Source organism: Strongylocentrotus purpuratus, unplaced genomic scaffold (genome assembly GCF_000002235.5).
Source record: "Strongylocentrotus purpuratus isolate Spur 01 unplaced genomic scaffold, Spur_5.0 spur5_scaffold_15, whole genome shotgun sequence".
Taxonomy (NCBI): Eukaryota; Metazoa; Echinodermata; class Echinoidea; order Camarodonta; family Strongylocentrotidae; genus Strongylocentrotus; species Strongylocentrotus purpuratus.
The window spans coordinates 23896853-23904344 of NW_022145600.1; positions in this window are offsets into that span (position 1 = coordinate 23896853).

The following is a 7492-nucleotide window of genomic DNA, read 5'->3' on the forward strand; positions in this document are numbered from 1 at the left end:
AAAGAGAGGGAAAAAAGAGAGGGAAAAAAAGAGAGGAAGGGAAAGAAAAGAAAAAAAGAAAAGGAAAAGGAAAGAAAGAAAGGAAAAGAAAGGAAAGAAAGGAAAAGAGAGGAAAGAAAAGAGAAGAAAGAAAGAAAGAGAAAAAAGAAAAAGAGGGGGGAGAGGAAAGAAAGGAAAAGAAAGAAAAGAAAGAAAAGGAAAAAAAGAAGAAAAAGAGTGACAGGGAAACAAAAGAAACGGGGGATGAAAGAGAGGAGAGAGAGGGAGGTAAGAGTCTGAGAGAGGAGGAGTGGGAGTAAAAGAGAAAAGGGGGTTGTTGGGTGGAGTCGTCTCGTCGAGGGAGCAAGAAAGACACGGGTAAATATGTTGCTGTGTCGGGTCAGCTGTGTCGGTATTCTTGCTCGATCCTCATCAATGCATAAGTTTGAAGTCGGTGAGATGTTTATTGTCGGTCGGCCGACAAGTTTTTTTCCTTACGAACTGCGACTTCTTATCCGCTGTGACGACTTCGAGAGTGACTACAACTACAATACTTGTATTTTCTCGAAGTTTCACTTTCCTATAATATCAGCTAAAGAAATCAGAGGTTTAAAATTTTCGGGGAAACTAAATTCAAACAAGGTTTAAGAGTCAACAACGGTACGACGAATCATTTTCCTTTCTTTATATTGTGATGAAACGCCAAAAATTCCGCGCTTCGCGCGGAAGGGGAAACTTCATTTAGACGAATCGAGAACGGTACAACGAATCGTCTTCTTTCTCTAATAATTTAGGAAACGTCAAAGCTTCCGCGCTTCGCCCGAAAGTGGGAAACTGAATTCAGACAAATAGGTCTTACTAAAAGTCGAAAACGTTACAACGAATCGTGTTCTTTCTCTAATAATTTGAGGAAACATCAAAGCTTTCGCGCTTCGCGCGAGAGGGGTCAACTGAATTCAGATGAATAGGGCTTAATGAGATTCGAAAACGGTACGAGGAATCGTCTTCCTTTCTCTATATTGTGATAAAACGCCAAAAATTCCGCGCTTCGCGCGGAAGGGGAAACTTCATTTAGACGAGTCGAGAACGGAACGACGAATCGTCTTCTTTCTCTAATAATTTAAGGAAACGTCAAAGCTTCCGCGCTTCGCGCGAGAGGGGGAAACTGAATTCAGACAAAATTAATAGGGCTTAATTAAAGTCGAAAACGGTACAACGAATCGTGTTCTTTCTCTAATGATATGAGGAAACGTCAAAGCTTTCGCGCTTCGCGCGAGAGGGGGAAACTGAATTCAGATGAATAGGGCTTATTAAGAGTCGAAAACGATACGACGAATCGTCTTCTTTCTCTAATAATTTAATGAAACGTCAAAACTTCCGCGCTTCGCGCGAGAGGGGGAAACTGAATTCAGATGAATAGGGCTTAATGAGATTCGAAAACGGTACGAGGAATCGTCTTCCTTTCTCTATATTGTGATAAAACGCCAAAAATTCCGCGCTTCGCGCGGAAGGGGAAACTTCATTTAGACGAGTCGAGAACGGAACGACGAATCGTCTTCTTTCTCTAATAATTTAAGGAAACGTCAAAGCTTCCGCGCTTCGCGCGAGAGGGGGAAACTGAATTCAGACAAAATTAATAGGGCTTAATTAAAGTCGAAAACGGTACAACGAATCGTGTTCTTTCTCTAATGATATGAGGAAACGTCAAAGCTTTCGCGCTTCGCGCGAGAGGGGGAAACTGAATTCAGATGAATAGGGCTTATTAAGAGTCGAAAACGATACGACGAATCGTCTTCTTTCTCTAATAATTTAATGAAACGTCAAAACTTCCGCGCTTCGCGCGAGAGGGGAAACTGAATTCAGATGAATAGGGCTTAATGAGATTCGAAAACGGTACGAGGAATCGTCTTCCTTTCTCTATATTGTGATAAAACGCCAAAAATTCCGCGCTTCGCGCGGAAGGGGAAACTTCATTTAGACGAGTCGAGAACGGAACGACGAATCGTCTTCTTTCTCTAATAATTTAAGGAAACGTCAAAGCTTCCGCGCTTCGCGCGAGAGGGGAAACTGAATTCAGACAAAATTAATAGGGCTTAATTAAAGTCGAAAACGGTACAACGAATCGTGTTCTTTCTCTAATGATATGAGGAAACGTCAAAGCTTTCGCGCTTCGCGCGAGAAGGGGAAACTGAATTCAGATGAATAGGGCTTATTAAGAGTCGAAAACGATACGACGAATCGTCTTCTTTCTCTAATAATTTAATGAAACGTCAAAACTTCCGCGCTTCGCGCGAGAGGGGGAAACTGAATTCAGATGAATAGGGCTTAATGAGATTCGAAAACGGTACGAGGAATCGTCTTCCTTTCTCTATATTGTGATAAAACGCCAAAAATTCCGCGCTTCGCGCGGAAGGGGAAACTTCATTTAGACGAGTCGAGAACGGAACGACGAATCGTCTTCTTTCTCTAATAATTTAAGGAAACGTCAAAGCTTCCGCGCTTCGCGCGAGAGGGGGAACTGAATTCAGACAAAATTAATAGGGCTTAATTAAAGTCGAAAACGGTACAACGAATCGTGTTCTTTCTCTAATGATATGAGGAAACGTCAAAGCTTTCGCGCTTCGCGCGAGAGGGGAAACTGAATTCAGATGAATAGGGCTTATTAAGAGTCGAAAACGATACGACGAATCGTCTTCTTTCTCTAATAATTTAATGAAACGTCAAAACTTCCGCGCTTCGCGCGAGAGGGGGAAACTGAATTCAGATGAATAGGGCTTAATGAGATTCGAAAACGGTACGAGGAATCGTCTTCCTTTCTCTATATTGTGATAAAACGCCAAAAATTCCGCGCTTCGCGCGGAAGGGGAAACTTCATTTAGACGAGTCGAGAACGGAACGACGAATCGTCTTCTTTCTCTAATAATTTAAGGAAACGTCAAAGCTTCCGCGCTTCGCGCGAGAGGGGGAAACTGAATTCAGACAAAATTAATAGGGCTTAATTAAAGTCGAAAACGGTACAACGAATCGTGTTCTTTCTCTAATGATATGAGGAAACGTCAAAGCTTTCGCGCTTCGCGCGAGAGGGGGAAACTGAATTCAGATGAATAGGGCTTATTAAGAGTCGAAAACGATACGACGAATCGTCTTCTTTCTCTAATAATTTAATGAAACGTCAAAACTTCCGCGCTTCGCGCGAGAGGGGGAAACTGAATTCAGATGAATAGGGCTTATTAAGAGTCGAAAACGATACGACGAATCGTCTGCTTTTTCTTATAATTTATTGAAACGTCAAAGCTTCCGCGCTTTCCGCGGGGGGGGGGGGAATACTGAATTTAGAAAGGATAAACAGTCGAGAATGTACAGCAAATCGTCTTCTTTTTTTATAATAATTTAATGAAACGTCAAAGCTTTCGCGCTTCGCGCGGGAGGGGGGGAACTTCATTTAGCCTAGGATTACCAGTCGAAAACGGTACAATTAATTGTCTTCTTTTCCTAATAATTTAAGGAAACGTCTAAGCTTCCGCGCTTCGCGCGGGGGGCTCATCACCCACACCCCCTTATGAGCACGCTTTTAAGTGATTCTCTTGCTCACTACCGCCCCTCCCTAAAATAAAATCCTAGCTCCGCGCCTGCATTAAAATATATAGCTATGATGCTGACTACACTTAAGAAATAATTCGTATATTAATGTCGTCGTGGAAAATGACCATTTTGCGCATATGCAAGTACTATAGATAGTCCATAGGAAAAACAATTTAGCCTTCGGCCCCAGGTTTATAGGGTTGACTTTGTAGATATTGGAAATTTAATTTTGTCGGTAATTGATGGCTACTTTTGTCGGTAATCGTTGGCCTCTACACCCCCCCCCCCCTACTGAAAAAGGTCTAGCGACGCCCCTGCTCATTACACATTCAAGAATCCATGAGAAATCATTGAAAGGGACAGCGAACAGTTGCTGGGATACCATTTTCTGATGTAGGAATTATAAATCCTGAAATTTCATGCGCTCTTTTATCTTACCACCTGGTCAACAGTTGCAGATTAGCGCATAACTTCGGCGGCTTGGAGCATGGGGTCAAAGGAAAGCGGCTTGATTTTACTCCTTTCTTTCGCCTCTCTGCTTTAGCTTTAGTTGGTTTGTTTGTTTTACCTGACTGCTGAGAAATGAACTAGGGGACTGAAGGCTTTAAATCCTCTCCAAAGGACTTGGTAATGAGGATTAATGCTTTACCAAAGTGCACTAGCGCACTGATTTTGCTTCGAACCCGGGACCCCCTGTTACAAGACTACTGCTCAACCACTGAACCATTGCGTTTCCTGCTACTTGTCATAAAAGTATTTCGAATTATGAGGGCCTTTTAAGTGCCATCCCACTCTGGGGATAATTTTAATTTTATACTTTTCCACACTAAAGTAAAAAGAATGACAAATCTAAAAAAAAATGTTATTCACCTTCTCTTTAGACAGACTGTAAGGTTACATTAATTATAGCCCGTGTCTGTATATAATAAAATAAAACAAATTATATTTAAAGAAATTTCTTTTTCCCCCTTTTTTTAGGGGGGGGGGGGAAGGGGGAGTTGAAAACCATTGCTAGTAGGTATATGCATTTAATACAAAATTATGTAATTTATAAAAATGCTTTGAATTTGAGTTTCACTTAAAATTAAAATCCATTTTCTTGTTACAGAATATGAGTATATTATTGTAATATTCAGGCGCGTACGAAGGATTTTTTCGAAGGGGAGGGGGGTAGAAGAAAGAGCATATTTTCTTTGGTCCCGAAAATTTTGCCGATCGATATTTCGTTTCGTTAGGGGGGGGGGGGGGTTAAGGTCATCTCTTTTGGGTCACCTATTACCACTATTTTTTGTGTGATTAAAAAAAAATTGGGGGGGGGAGGGTTCCTCCAAAATACACACACCAAAAAAATTGAGGGAGAGTTCGACCCCAAAACCACCTCCTTCTGCAACCGCTTGATGATATTGTAGGGTTTATGCTTACTGGAATAAAAATGGAACAAAAATTAATAATTTGGTCTAAAACGCTTTATAATGGTGGTATTCGGAGGACTCGGGGTATAGTGGTTCATTCACTTGACTCTTAATTTAAGGTTTGAGGGTTTGAAACCCAGCCCGGCGTTAACGTCGTTTGCGAAGACTTTCATCCATATTTGCCACTCTCTACCCAGGTGTAGATGGATACTTGACCATTTCTCCGGTAATAATGAGTGCAGGGTCCTCGGAAAGAACAGGGATTGTCGAGGCATCCCTAGGTAAACAAATTATCATTATTATTATTAATTCTATGTGAGGGTGTGTGTGTGTGCTTGGGTGTGGGTGTTCCTATTCTTCTTTCTTTCTTTTTTTTTAGGAGTGGTGTTAATATCAGACTAGACATGAAACACCAGAGTAAAATGTCAACACCATCTAGAACTCGCAAAAAAAAGAAGGATAAAGGAAAACTCAAATTTAATCTATTGACTTAACGTGAAAATTGTTGGTTTAGGTAGATGTAATATATATATATATAGGTAAATATATAGAGTTATTAATCATTAATACTCTTTATCAAACAGACAATTATCTAATAGAGATTCATGGTCAAATGATATTCAAAACAAAAGTCGAAGTATTTATATAAAATATTTTATTGTGCATGGTTATTGACTTACAGCTCCCGTACAAGTAGGTTAGAAACACAATCATCCCCGCTGGATTAGGTAGGCCCTATAAATAAAAATACGTTTCATTGGCCTAAAGATATTCAAATAGTTTTACAAGTCACCAGCCGATATCAAATAAAGTTTTTTTTATAATAATTGACATAATCTTCAGACCAAGTGCCATCTCTGCCTCACCACTCACATTCGTACTCTAATATATATATATGCATTCATTGTGATGAAATAACAAAAAGATATTAAAAATATTAATTGTCTCTATTATTTACCCATGGTAGCCTCTCCATTTTCTTACACTGCTCTCCCTGCCAGCCCTTACATTATCACTACCAAAGTATTGCCAGGTCCTCATTTACACCGCGGTGGAGTATGCCAAATGTGGATTAATGTTTTACCAAGATACCTTGGTACCAGGCTGGGGTTGAGAGTTCGAATCCCAGCCTGGTACCAAGGTATCTTGGCCAAACATTGATCCTCGTTTACCACACTCCACCAAGTGAATCAACAACTACATCACGACACCTCCACTAAAACCTATATTGGTTTTGTATCTGTAAAGTCTGGAAATTGGAAACATAAAATAAGCTTTATCACACCTAGGCCTCTCACTGCCTCCATCGTCACTTCTAGATTTGATTATTACTGAATAGTCGTCGATATCGATGTTTCAAGTACTATATGTCATCATGATGGAAAAAGAAATCGCGCTATTTCTCGAAAAGCTTATCGTCAAATATCCGTTATCTAGTAAGCCTACAAATAGATTCGATCTGATAAATCCTCCAACAGTTAAATTATATCGACAATAAAACTTACTCCTAAAAATGTTAATCCTACTTTTACATGTAGGCGTAGATTTATAACGAGTGAGAATAAATGAAACAAATCGTGATGAATCTTCAATGATAATATTTAAAGAGATAGTAGTCTAATATTTATGGGTACAGGATATTGAAAGACATGGTAGTAATATCTATAATGTACGTCGTATAAGAAAGCGATAATGTCATTCTATTGAAATGAATAGAAGAGGGCAGCAATCGTCGAGAAGAGAACGGCAACCATAGATGGTGTCTTCACGATCGCGTCACCTCCGGCAGCGGGCGATGTTGTCGGCGACGATGTCGGGCCGATGACCAGCTCAGCCACCCGATAGCCGTGTTGATGGGATAGCCCTCATCAACAGCCGTGGTGTTGTCGTTAAAGCGGTAATACTCAGAGCCTTTGAAGAAGTAAATGCGGTCGTTGGCCCACTGGAACGCCGCATCTACGGAGTCGCTAGGGAACCCGTTCCAGTGGCTTAGCGGCTGAGGCTTGCGGCTGACTTGTAAATCAATGTTGTAGAGGTAATACTGGTCTCCTATGGGATACAGAGAGCAAAGTACAAATAAATAAATATATAAAATATATAAATAATACAAATACGAAATGTCGTAAACACATTTGTAGATGATATTTTATCAAAAGAGAGAATAATGCAGTGATAACCTCAACAATCGTCATGATTATTTAGGTTAATTGAATTCAAACATTAAAGTTACAAGGAACCCGATGTAGTCATTTTTCTTTATATCTTTCAAATCAGATCAGCCACAGCAACGTAACGAACCATATAGATAATGTTGAATGGAAGGGCAAGGGGGAGGTGCCAGATCGAATAACCAACTAGCTAAAAGATTTAACAAGCCAAAACAACAATAACAACAAACGGCTCAGATGTTCAAATTTTGCCGACAGGGAAGATCTCCAGATTTGTAGACAAATGTTTACATTTTCTCCAAGCCAACTATTTTTTAAAGGATTACCTGCAGCTGTTAGAACGTCGAATAT